Source organism: Hyla sarda, chromosome 6 (genome assembly GCF_029499605.1).
Source record: "Hyla sarda isolate aHylSar1 chromosome 6, aHylSar1.hap1, whole genome shotgun sequence".
Taxonomy (NCBI): domain Eukaryota; kingdom Metazoa; phylum Chordata; class Amphibia; order Anura; family Hylidae; genus Hyla; species Hyla sarda.
Genome location: NC_079194.1, coordinates 19,546,438 through 19,560,063, shown reverse-complemented (window position 1 = coordinate 19,560,063; position 13,626 = coordinate 19,546,438). Strand labels below are relative to the sequence as shown.

Here is a 13,626-nt window from a genome sequence, read left to right as displayed (position 1 = left end):
CGTCCATTCTCTCTGTACTTGGCCCTGTGTCCATTCCCTCTGTACTTGGCCCTGCATCCATTCTCTCTGTACTTGGCCCTGCGTCCATTCTCTCTGTACTTGGCCCTGTGTCCATTCTCTCTGTACTTGGCCCTGCGTCCATTCTCTCTGTACTTGGCCCTGCGTCCATTCTCTCTGTATTCCGCCCTGCGTCCATTCCCTCTGTATTTGGCCCTGCGTCTATTCTCTCTGTACTTGGCCCTGCGTCCATTTTCTCTGTACTTGGCCCTGCGTCCATTTTCTCTGTACTTGGCCCTGCGTCCATTTTCTCTGAACTTGGCCCTGCGTCCATTCTCTCTGCACTTGGCCCTGCGTCCATTCTCTCTGCACTTGGCCCTGCATCCATTCCCTCTGTACTTGGCCCTGCGTCCATTCTCTATGTACTTGGCCCTGCGTCCATTCCCTCTGTACTTGGCCCTGCGTCCATTCTCTCTGTACTTGGCCCTGCGTCCATTCTCTCTGTACTTGGCCCTGCGTCCATTCTCTCTGTACTTGGCCCTGCATCTATTCTCTCTGGACTTGGCCCTGCGTCCGTTCTTTCTGTACTGGGCCCTGCATCCATTCTCTCTGTACTTGGCCCTGCGTCCATTCTCTCTGTACTTGGCCCTGCGTTCATTCTCTCTGTACTTGGCCCTGCATCCATTCTCTCTGTACTTGGCCCTGCATCCATTCTCTCTGTACTTGGCCCTGCGTCCATTCTCTCTGTACTTGGTCCTGCGTCCATTCTCTCTGTATTTGGCCCTGCATCCATTCTCTCTGTACTTGGCCCTGCGTCTATTCTCTCTGTACTTGGCCCTGCGTCCATTCTCTCTGTACTTGGTCCTGCGGCCATTCTCTCTGGACTTGGCCAAGCATCCATTTTCTCTGTACTTGGCCCTGCGTCCATTCTCTCTGTACTTGGCCCTGCATCTATTCTCTCTGTAATTGACCCTGCGTCCATTCTCTCTGTACTTGGTCCTGCGTCCATTCTCTCTGTATTTGGCCGTGCGTCCATTCTCTCTGTACTTGGCCCTGCGTCCATTCTCTCTGTACTTGGCCCTGCGTCCATTCTCTCTGTACTTGGCCCTGCGTCCATTCTCTCTGTACTTGGTCCTGCGTCCATTCTCTCTGTACTTGACCCTGCGTCCATTCTCTCTGTACTTGGTCCTGCGTCCATTCTCTCTGTACTTGGCCCTACGTCCATTCTCTCTGTACTTGGCCCTGCGTCCATTCTCTCTGTATTTGGCCCTGCGTCCATTCTCTCTGTACTTGGCCCTGCGTCCATTCTCTCTGTACTTGGCCCTGCGTCCATTCTCTCTGTACTTGGCCCTGCGTCCATTCTCTCTGTACTTGGCCCTGCGTCCATTCTCTCTGTACTTGGCCCTGCGTCCATTCTCTCTGTACTTGGCCCTGCATCCATTCTCTCTGTACTTGTTCCTGCGTCCATTCTCTCTGTACTGCATCCATTCTCTCTGTACTTGGCCCTGCGTCCATTCTCTCTGTACTTGGCCCTGCGTCCATTCTCTCTGTGCTGCGTCCATTCTCTCTGTACTTGGCCCTGCATCCATTCTCTCTGTACTTGGCCCTGCGTCCATTCTCTCTGTACTTGGCCCTGCGTCCATTCTCTCTGTACTTGGCCCTGCGTTCATTCTCTCTGTACTTGGCCCTGCGTCCATTCTCTCTGTACTTGGCCCTGCGTCCATTCTCTCTGTACTTGGCCCTGCATCCATTCTCTCTGTACTTGGCCCTGCATCCATTCTCTCTGTACTTGGCCCTGCATCCATTCTCTCTGTACTTGGCCCTGCGTCCATTCTCTCTGTACTTGGTCCTGCGTCCATTCTCTCTGTACTTGGCCCTGCGTCCATTCTCTCTGTACTTGGCCCTGCATCCATTCTCTCTGTACTTGGCCCTGCGTCCATTCTCTCTGTACTTGGCCCTGCGTCCATTCTCTCTGTACTTGGCCCTGCGTCCATTCTCTCTGTACTTGGCCCTGCATCCATTCTCTCTGTACTTGGCCCTGCGTCCATTCTCTCTGTACTTGGCCCTGCGTCCATTCTCTCTGTACTTGGCCCTGCGTCCATTCTCTCTGTACTTGGCCCTGCGTCCATTCTCTCTGTACTTGGCCCTGCATCTATTCTCTCTGTACTTGGCCCTGCGTCCATTCTCTCTGTACTTGGCCCTGCATCCATTTTCTCTGTACTTGGCCCTGCGTCCATTCTCTCTGTACTTGGTCCTGCGTCCATTCTCTCTGTACTTGGCCCTGCGTCCATTCTCTCTGTACTTGGTCCTGCGTCCATTCTCTCTGTACTTGGCCCTGCGTCCATTCTCTCTGTACTTGGCCCTGCATCCATTCTCTCTGTACTTGGCCCTGCGTCCATTCTCTCTGTACTTGGCCCTGCGTCCATTCTCTCTGTACTTGGCCCTGCGTCCATTCTCTCTGTACTTGGCCCTGCATCCATTCTCTCTGTACTTGGCCCTGCGTCCATTCTCTCTGTACTTGGCCCTGCGTCCATTCTCTCTGTACTTGGCCCTGCGTCCATTCTCTCTGTATTCCGCCCTGCGTCCATTCCCTCTGTATTTGGCCCTGCGTCTATTCTCTCTGTACTTGGCCCTGCGTCCATTTTCTCTGTACTTGGCCCTGCGTCCATTTTCTCTGTACTTGGCCCTGCGTCCATTTTCTCTGAACTTGGCCCTGCGTCCATTCTCTCTGCACTTGGCCCTGCGTCCATTCTCTCTGCACTTGGCCCTGCATCCATTCCCTCTGTACTTGGCCCTGCGTCCATTCTCTCTGTACTTGGCAATGCGTCCATTCTCTCTGTACTTGGCCCTGCGTCCGTTCCCTCTGTACTTGGCCCTGCGTCCATTCTCTCTGTATTTGGCCGTGCGTCCATTCTCTCTGTACTTGGCCCTGCGTCCATTCTCTCTGTACTTGGCCCTGCGTCCATTCTCTCTGTACTTGGCCCTGCGTCCATTCCCTCTGTACTTGGCCCTGCATCCATTCTCTCTGTACTTGGCCCTGCATCCATTCTCTCTGTACTTGGCCCTGCATCCATTCTCTCTGTACTTGGCCCTGCGTCCATTCTCTCTGTACTTGGTCCTGCGTCCATTCTCTCTGTACTTGGCCCTGCATCCATTCTCTCTGTACTTGGCCCTGCGTCCATTCTCTCTGTATTCCGCCCTGCGTCCATTCCCTCTGTATTTGGCCCTGCGTCCATTCTCTCTGTACTTGGCCCTGCATCCATTCTCTCTGTACTTGGCCCTGCGTCCATTCTCTCTGTACTTGGCCCTGTGTCCATTCCCTCTGTACTTGGCCCTGCATCCATTCTCTCTGTACTTGGCCCTGCGTCCATTCTCTCTGTACTTGGCCCTGTGTCCATTCTCTCTGTACTTGGCCCTGCGTCCATTCTCTCTGTACTTGGCCCTGCGTCCATTCTCTCTGTATTCCGCCCTGCGTCCATTCCCTCTGTATTTGGCCCTGCGTCTATTCTCTCTGTACTTGGCCCTGCGTCCATTTTCTCTGTACTTGGCCCTGCGTCCATTTTCTCTGTACTTGGCCCTGCGTCCATTTTCTCTGAACTTGGCCCTGCGTCCATTCTCTCTGCACTTGGCCCTGCGTCCATTCTCTCTGCACTTGGCCCTGCATCCATTCCCTCTGTACTTGGCCCTGCGTCCATTCTCTATGTACTTGGCCCTGCGTCCATTCCCTCTGTACTTGGCCCTGCGTCCATTCTCTCTGTACTTGGCCCTGCGTCCATTCTCTCTGTACTTGGCCCTGCGTCCATTCTCTCTGTACTTGGCCCTGCATCTATTCTCTCTGGACTTGGCCCTGCGTCCGTTCTTTCTGTACTGGGCCCTGCATCCATTCTCTCTGTACTTGGCCCTGCGTCCATTCTCTCTGTACTTGGCCCTGCGTTCATTCTCTCTGTACTTGGCCCTGCATCCATTCTCTCTGTACTTGGCCCTGCATCCATTCTCTCTGTACTTGGCCCTGCGTCCATTCTCTCTGTACTTGGTCCTGCGTCCATTCTCTCTGTATTTGGCCCTGCATCCATTCTCTCTGTACTTGGCCCTGCGTCTATTCTCTCTGTACTTGGCCCTGCGTCCATTCTCTCTGTACTTGGTCCTGCGGCCATTCTCTCTGGACTTGGCCAAGCATCCATTTTCTCTGTACTTGGCCCTGCGTCCATTCTCTCTGTACTTGGCCCTGCATCTATTCTCTCTGTAATTGACCCTGCGTCCATTCTCTCTGTACTTGGTCCTGCGTCCATTCTCTCTGTATTTGGCCGTGCGTCCATTCTCTCTGTACTTGGCCCTGCGTCCATTCTCTCTGTACTTGGCCCTGCGTCCATTCTCTCTGTACTTGGCCCTGCGTCCATTCTCTCTGTACTTGGTCCTGCGTCCATTCTCTCTGTACTTGACCCTGCGTCCATTCTCTCTGTACTTGGTCCTGCGTCCATTCTCTCTGTACTTGGCCCTACGTCCATTCTCTCTGTACTTGGCCCTGCGTCCATTCTCTCTGTATTTGGCCCTGCGTCCATTCTCTCTGTACTTGGCCCTGCGTCCATTCTCTCTGTACTTGGCCCTGCGTCCATTCTCTCTGTACTTGGCCCTGCGTCCATTCTCTCTGTACTTGGCCCTGCGTCCATTCTCTCTGTACTTGGCCCTGCGTCCATTCTCTCTGTACTTGGCCCTGCATCCATTCTCTCTGTACTTGTTCCTGCGTCCATTCTCTCTGTACTGCATCCATTCTCTCTGTACTTGGCCCTGCGTCCATTCTCTCTGTACTTGGCCCTGCGTCCATTCTCTCTGTGCTGCGTCCATTCTCTCTGTACTTGGCCCTGCATCCATTCTCTCTGTACTTGGCCCTGCGTCCATTCTCTCTGTACTTGGCCCTGCGTCCATTCTCTCTGTACTTGGCCCTGCGTTCATTCTCTCTGTACTTGGCCCTGCGTCCATTCTCTCTGTACTTGGCCCTGCGTCCATTCTCTCTGTACTTGGCCCTGCATCCATTCTCTCTGTACTTGGCCCTGCATCCATTCTCTCTGTACTTGGCCCTGCATCCATTCTCTCTGTACTTGGCCCTGCGTCCATTCTCTCTGTACTTGGTCCTGCGTCCATTCTCTCTGTACTTGGCCCTGCGTCCATTCTCTCTGTACTTGGCCCTGCATCCATTCTCTCTGTACTTGGCCCTGCGTCCATTCTCTCTGTACTTGGCCCTGCGTCCATTCTCTCTGTACTTGGCCCTGCGTCCATTCTCTCTGTACTTGGCCCTGCATCCATTCTCTCTGTACTTGGCCCTGCGTCCATTCTCTCTGTACTTGGCCCTGCGTCCATTCTCTCTGTACTTGGCCCTGCGTCCATTCTCTCTGTACTTGGCCCTGCGTCCATTCTCTCTGTACTTGGCCCTGCATCTATTCTCTCTGTACTTGGCCCTGCGTCCATTCTCTCTGTACTTGGCCCTGCATCCATTTTCTCTGTACTTGGCCCTGCGTCCATTCTCTCTGTACTTGGTCCTGCGTCCATTCTCTCTGTACTTGGCCCTGCGTCCATTCTCTCTGTACTTGGTCCTGCGTCCATTCTCTCTGTTTTTGGCCCTGCGTCCATTCTCTCTGTACTTGGCCCTGCGTCCATTCTCTCTGTACTTGGCCCTGCGTCCATTCTCTCTGTACTTGGCCCTGCATCCATTCTCTCTGTACTTGGTCCTGCGTCCATTCTCTCTGTACTTGGTCCTGCGTCCATTCTCCCTGTGCTTGGCCCTGCGTCCACTCTCCCCGACTGCGTCCATTCTCTCTGTACTTGGTCCTGCGTCCATTCTCTCTGTACTTGGCACTGCATCCATTCTCTCTGTACTTGGCCCTGCGTCCATTCTCTCTGTACTTGGCCCTGCGTCCATTCTCTCTGTACTTGGCCCTGCGTCCATTCTCTCTGTACTTGGCCCTGCATCTATTCTCTCTGTACTTGGCCCTGCATCCATTCTCTCTGTACTTGGCCCTGCGTCCATTCTCTCTGTACTTGGTCCTGCGTCCATTCTCTCTGTACTTGGCCCTGTGTCCATTCTCTCTGTACTTGGTCCTGCGTCCATTCTCTCTGTACTTGGCCCTGCATCCATTCTCTCTGTACTTGGCCCTGCGTCCATTCTCTCTGTACTTGGTCCTGCGTCCATTCTCTCTGTACTTGGCCCTGCGTCCATTCTCTCTGTACTTGGTCCTGCGTCCATTCTCTCTGTACTTGTTCCTGCGTCCATTCCCTCTGTACTTGGCCCTGCGTCCATTCTCTCTGTACTTGGCCCTGCGTCCATTCTCTCTGTACTTGGCCCTGCGTCCATTCTCTCTGTACTTGGCCCTGCGTCCATTCTCTCTGTACTTGGCCCTGCGTCCATTCTCTCTGTACTTGGCCCTGCGTCCATTCTCTCTGTGCATGACCCTGCGTCCATTCTCTCTGTACTTGGTCCTGCGTCCATTCTCTCTGTATTTGGCCCTGCGTCCATTCTCTCTGTACTTGGCCCTGCGTCCATTCTCTCTGTACTTGGCCCTGCGTCCATTCTCTCTGTACTTGGCCCTGCGTCCATTCTCTCTGTACTTGGCCCTGCGTCCATTCTCTCTGTACTTGGCCCTGCATCTATTCTCTCTGTACTTGGCCCTGCATCCATTCTCTCTGTATTTGGCCCTGCGTCCATTCTCTCTGTACTTGGACCTGCGTCCATTCTCTCTGTACTTGGTCCTGCGTCCATTCTCTCTGTACTGCATCCATTCTCTCTGTACTTGGCCCTGCATCCATTCTCTCTGTACTGCGTCCATTCTCTCTGTACTTGGCCCTGCATCCGTTCTCTCTGTACTTGGCCCTGCGTCCATTCTCTCTGTACTTGGCCCTGCATCCATTCTCTCTGTACTTGGCCCTGCATCCATTTTCTCTGTACTTGGCCCTGCGTCCATTCTCTCTGTACTTGGTCCTGCATCCATTCTCTCTGTACTTGGCCCTGCATCCATTCTCTCTGTACTTGGCCCTGCATCCATTCTCTCTGTACTTGGCCGTGCATCCATTCTCTCTGTACTTGGCCCTGCATCCATTCTCTCTGTACTTAGCCCTGCATCCATTCTCTCTGTACTTGGCCCTGCGTCCATTCTCTCTGTACTTGGCCCTGCATCCATTCTCTCTGTACATGGCCCTGCGTCCATTCTCTCTGTACTTGGCCCTGCGTCCATTCTCTCTGTACTTGGCCCTGCATCCATTCTCTCTGCACTTGGCCCTGCATCCATTCTCTCTGTACTTGGCCCTGCATCCATTCTCTCTGTGCATGACCCTGCATCCATTCTCTCTGTACTTGGCCCTGCATCCATTCTCTCTGTACTTGGCACTGCGTCCATTCTCTCTGTACTTGGCCCTGCATCCATTCTCTCTGTACTTGGCCCTGCATCCATTCTCTCTGTGCATGGCCCTGCGTCCATTCTCTCTGTACTTGGCCCTGCGTCCATTCTCTCTGTACTTGGCCCTGCGTCCATTCTCTCTGTACTTGGCCCTGCATCCATTCTCTCTGTACTTGGCCCTGCGTCCATTCTCTCTGTACTTGGTCCTGCGTCCATTCTCTCTGTACTGCATCCATTCTCTCTGTACTTGGCCCTGCGTCCATTCTCTCTGTACTTGGCCCTGCGTCTATTCTCTCTGTACTTGGCCCTATGTCCATTCTCTCTGTACTTGGCCCTGCGTCCATTCTCTCTGTACTTGTTCCTGCGTCCATTCCCTCTGTACTTGGCCCTGCATCCATTCTCTCTGTACTTGGTCCTGCGTCCATTCTCTCTGTACTTGGCCCTGCATCCATTCTCTCTGTACTTGGTCCTGCGTCCATTCTCTCTGTACTTGGCCCTGCTTCATCATCATTTTTGTCTTCTGTACCCTGCATTCTTTTCAAGTACCCCAACATTGTAGCTAACTCCTTTGCCTAAAAAAAGAGAGAGTCAAACCTCAATTTGTGGCCTTCCACAAGATGGCCCCAGATGCACCAATTCTTTCGATAATGGATCACAGTTACATAGTGACTGTCATTGTGTGGCCCATCTTTGACTCAATTGATGCGGCTGGGGCCTCCCACTCCTCCTGGACCTTGGTACCTCAAGTGTAAACATTGTGTAAATGTGGTGGTTCAATTTAATGTGGTACTTACCAACACTTTTGATCTTTGTTGGCTCCTTCTGGTATATTTTTCTGAGTTGTATTTGCGGGAGGAAGAAGAGATGAGTGAACACAAAAGTCAGTAAAGTACCAGAATCCTGCAATCCAAGAAACACTGGTTAACACATGTTATCTGGTTCCATTGCAGTTGTTCACATCTCACCTTTCCGAGCAGGTCAACTGGATGGCCAAGTAGGGTCCACTTCACAGTCAGCTTGCGTGGAGGGTGGTTCTTTGTAGCTGAGTTGTATCTGCGGGGAGAAGAAGAGATGAGTGAAGACAGGAGTCATGGAAAAGAAAGTCAGTCAACAGTTTTTTCAAAAAATAAAAAGGGAAGCGCTCCATAGTGCATCCGTGACTAAAATGTTGAGAGTATACTGGAAACGCTACCCACTAAGTTGTGCAATATACAGGCACAACACTGGTATAGGCATGGAAGGTATTCCAAATGCAGCCGATCCCTCCACCTTAAAGGCGTATAGCAATCTTCAACCACTTCAACTCTCCGTAGGGATTATGCACCGGCGCAACAGGATTCCAGTTAGTAATATTATTCAGATGATTTATTGATAAGAACAACGCGTTTCAAGACCCCGGCTAGCATTTTCATCAGGTTCATATATATACAAAAACCAAATATTAACAAATATATAGGGTACTCACATCATGGCGTGGTGCTCCCCTCGTCCAACCCAGACCGGAACTGAAACAGCTGGGTCAAAAGGTCAGCGGGAAATTATGAACCACGTCAGTGAGTATCACAAAAAAATATAAATATAATAAATAAAAATAGAATTAAAGAGTTAACCCTACCATTAAAATTGCTAGACATAGTTCTTCATTAAGAGCCGTGTTGATTGTTCTACAAAATGTATATAATAATATGTAACATATAATATATATAACATATCATAAAAAAGAAGGGGCATGGGACAAAAATATTCATACTGAATAGCCAAAAATCATTTTAGAACTCAAAGTATTCTCTGTGGTCTCATTTAAACCATCTGGACATAAAGATTTTAATTTAAATATCCAGTATGATTCTTTATTAATCAATTTACAGAAACAATCTCTTTTACCAAAGGGAATCGTGTCTATGATGGTCAGTCTCAATAAATCAGGATTCTTATCATGTACCTGTGCAAAATGACGCGACATTGTGTAGCAAGAAGCTGCCAGGAACCGGATACTGTGAGGATACTGGTGGTGGATCCTCTGTGTCAGTGGGGTGATGACGTGGGCCGTACCAGGGGAACGGAGTCTAAGGGCTTACTGGTTTTTACCAGAGCCTGCCGCAAAGCGGGATGGACTTGCAGTGGCAGGTAACCCCCTGGTCGTTCCACCCGATAGCGACTCAACCCCAACTGACGGCTGAGACAGGCGCGGTACATGGGATTAGGCAAGAGCAAGGTCGGATGTAGCAGAAGGTCAGGGCAGGCAGCAAGGATCGTAGTCAGGGGCAACGGCAGAGGGTCTGGAACACTGGCTTGGGACATACAAGGAACGCTTTCACTGGCACAAGGCAACAAGATCCGGCAATGCTGGGAAGGGGAAATGAGGTTATATAGAGAGGGCACAGGTGTGAGCACTAATTGGACCAGGCGCCAATCAGTGGCGCACTGGCCCTTTAAATCGCAGAGAGCCCGCGCGCGCGCGCCCTAGGGAGCGGGGCCGCGCGCGCCGGGACTAAGCCGTCGGGGAACAGGACGCTACGCGGGTCGCATTCCCGCCGGTAACATTAATGCAGCGCCCCCCAGGTCAGCGGGTCTGAGGAGGAGGTCCGGGGAGTAGCAGGGACCCGGAGCGCTCGGCGTAACAGAAGCCTTTTCGGATGTTGAACCGATGAGTATTCATGCGGGATCGCACCGTCTGAACGGCGCGGCCCACATACTTCAGCTGACACGGACATTCAAGTAAATACGCTAAATAACAAAACACAGTCATAGGTGTCTTTAATCTGAAATTTTTCATTTGTGGCGTTGGACCTAAATCCAATACAACCATCCTGTATAATATTACAGCAAAGGCATTTTGACTTATTGCACTTTTTAATTCACGACTGTATATTTTTAGTTGTAACAGAATCATTTGATGACTTTAATTTGCTCGGTGCCAAATAGTTAGGCAAAGACATCGGCTTTGTCAAAGTAATAAGGTGGTTATTAGGTAAGTGATCCTTTAAAATCAGATCACTTTTTAAAATTGACCATTGTTTAATTATAATTTTACGAATAGTATTGGAAGCACAATTATATGTAGTAAGAAAATTATGTTTTATTTCTTTACTAGAGAAAACAAAATATAGAGAGTGCAGAGGTGGAACCAAACAAAATAAATTAAAGTTTGAATCGAAATCAAAATGTCAAAACGCAGGAGCAAACATCAATTCCCAGCCAAAAGAAAAATGGAGTGAAACTTTTTAATTCATCACGATATATTCTTAAGGAAAATAAGGTAAAATTATTGACTAACGGACTTCAAAACCAAATAATTTCCAATTATTTCTCGATTTAAACCAATGTATTCGATGTGTCAGCACTGCGCATTTACGGCAAAAATGACGTGTGTTCTTTATTCTTTTGGGTCAATACGATTAAAATGATACCCATGATAACAAACTTTTCTATTACTGTTGCGCATAAAAAAAAATAAAAAAAAAATTTTCAACCAAATTAGTACATTTAAAATCCCCCTGTTTTGAAGACCTATAACTTTTTCATTTTTCCGTATAAGCGGCGGTATAAGGGGTAATTTTTTGTGCTGTGATCTGTAATTTTTATTGATACCATATTTGCTTATATAAAACTTTTAATCCATTTAAAAAAAAAATTTGGAATAAAATGTTATAAAAAAGCAGCTATTTTGGACTTTTTTATTTTTACATTCACGTCGTTCACCGTACGGTATCATTAACATTTTATTTTAATAGTTCAGATGTTTACGCATGCGGCAATAACAAATATGTATATAAAGTATTTTTTTTAACACTTTTTGGGGGTGAAATAGGGAAATGGGATAATTTACGTTTTCATTGGGGGAGGGGGTTTTTCTAATTTTTTTTACTTAATTTTTTTTTTACTTTTTTTACTTTTATTTTTACACTCTAATAGTCCCCATAGGGGACTATTTATAGCAATCATTCTATTGCTAATACTGTTCAGTGTTATGTATAGGACATAGCACTGATCAGGGTTATCGGTCATCTTCTGCTCTGGTCTGTGGGAAGGCAGATCAGAGCAGAAGACTCCCGGAAGACAGCGGAGGCAGGTGAGGTGACCTCCGTCTGCTGTGCTGGACGATCGGATCGCCGCAGCAGCGCTGCGGGCGATCGGATCATCCATTTTAGTGACCGCAATGCTGCAGATGCCGTGATCTGTATTGATCACGGCATCTGAGGGGTTAATGGCGGACATCCGCGGTATCACGAGAAACACTGACCTATCCTATATACTACTATATAGTCCAACATGCTGGGAGTTGTAGTTTTGCAACAGCTGGAGTCACCCCTGGTTGGGAAACAATGACCTATACTTTATACTATTATATAGTACAACATGCTGGGTGTTGTAGTTTTCCTTTGGGGGCAGATGCTGAGCCACAGGCTGTATCAGGGCATGCTGGGAGTTGTAGTTTTGCAACAGCTGGAGGCACACCTGGTTGGGAAACAATGACCTATACTATATACTACTATATAGTCCAACATGCTGGGAGTTGTAGTTTTCCTTAGGGGGCAGCTGCTGAGCCACAGGCTGTATCAGGGCATGCTGGGAGTTGTAGTTAGTAACTAACTGGAAATCCAAAATGTAATTAACCCCTTAACGACGCAGGACGTAAATGTACGTCCTGGTGAGGTGGTACTTAACCCACCAGGACGTACATTTACGTCCCAAGCATAACCACGAGCATTGGAGCAATGCCCGGATCATGCGCGGCAGGTCCCGATAATGGCGGACATCCGTGATCCCGCGGATGTCCGCCATTAACCCCTCAGATTACCGGCGTTCTGCAGCGGTTACGCGTCCTCAGGGTCATGTGTGACCCTGTGACCCGGATATAGATGGTGACTGGTGGTGTAGTATACACCACCAATCACCATCCGTGATGTACTGGGGGCTGGCATTGTGGCCACCCCCCTCAGTACAGTTGTGATTGGGTGGCCAAAGTGGCCACACCAACCACAGTGTAATGGAAGGGGATGGTGGGGGCTAGGAGCATGTTGCTCCGTTCTGCCCGCCATTTCACAGAGATCTGGCGAGCAGGACGGAGCCCTGTGCTGCCCACCATCCCCTCACTGTAAAAAAAAGTGCCCCTTGTCCCCTTTCTGTGGCCCCTTGGCACAGAAATCCCCAGGGCTAGCTTTAGATTTAGGTAGGGACAGGTTAAGGTTAAAAAAAAAAAAAAAAAAAAAATTTTAAATAAATAAATAAATGTTTTTCGGCATATCTCAGTGGGTGTCCGTGGGTCCATAGCACCTTTAGCTGTGTGACTCCGGCCCTGCTGGGTCGCTGCGGTCTGCCGCCAGCTTTTTTTTGGCGCAGATTTATATTTTTTTTTCCCCTAAGCGGACCCTCTTAGTTATAAAAGAGCGGTCCGCCACCGTTTGTTAAAGCCCACCCGCTGCTGATCAGTCCCGTAGTACTGATCAGCATTTTTTTTTTGTGGTGCCGGTGCTTTTTTTCGGGTTTTCTAGCGCTTTTTTGCACCCATAGGCAGTCCGTGCCACCAGTAGCAGGCGTGTACTGTGTGGCCGGACCTTACCTGTGTGTGCGGCGTGCCTCACCGCTGTCAGTGATTTATCACTGATCAGCGTTTTTTTTTTGTGGTAAAGGCACTTTTTTCGGTTAACGCGTATTATTTTTTTTGCACCCATAGGCGTTCCGTGCCACCAGTAGCAGGCGTGTACTGTGTGGATGGACCGTACCTGTCTGTGCAGCCTGTCCCACCGCTGTCAGTGATTTTTCACTGATCAGCGGTTTTTTATTTTTGGTTCAGGCGGGTGCATTTTTTAGGGGTAAAGCGTTTTTTAAATTTTTCGGGTTTTTTTGTGTGGGGGTCTGTGTACAAGCCACCAGCCACTGTTCTGGGCTGAGTGGCCGGACCCCCCACTGACTTCTGCGCCCCCTGCCACCACAAGCGCTAATCAGTGCGCACACCACTGATTAGATAAACGCTTTTTTTTTTGGCGCAGGATTTTTTTTTCGCTAGAAGCCCCCCTTTTTATTTTTATTTTTTTTAAAGTCCCCTTTTTATTTTATATTTTTTTCTGTTAGGGCGGGTTAGTTAGGTTAGGTTAGGGTGGGTTAGGGAGGTAGTATCGCACCACACCACATGCAGCACACACACCAATAAAGTTCCCCCCCCCCCCCCCCCCCACACGCACACACACACCCGTATCCCCATTAGAGTAGGGAAATGGCCCGCAGAGTGTTTTCGGCGGAG

The 13,626-nt window shown here is 49.6% G+C and overlaps 1 long non-coding RNA gene across 4 annotated transcripts in view; it reads right to left on the bottom strand.

Annotated features, from left to right (window-relative positions):
* The window catches only part of LOC130275376 (uncharacterized), a 60,065-nt gene that overhangs the window by 26,562 nt on the left and 19,877 nt on the right, over positions 1–13,626 (bottom strand). For 3 of the 4 annotated variants that reach the window (XR_008844751.1, XR_008844750.1, XR_008844753.1), the window contains exon 4: positions 8,177–8,435. This is a non-coding gene — a long non-coding RNA (uncharacterized LOC130275376). Of the gene's footprint in view, positions 1–7,848; positions 7,955–8,176; positions 8,436–13,626 lie in introns of those variants that run through there. The other variant, XR_008844752.1, reaches the window with a different exon arrangement.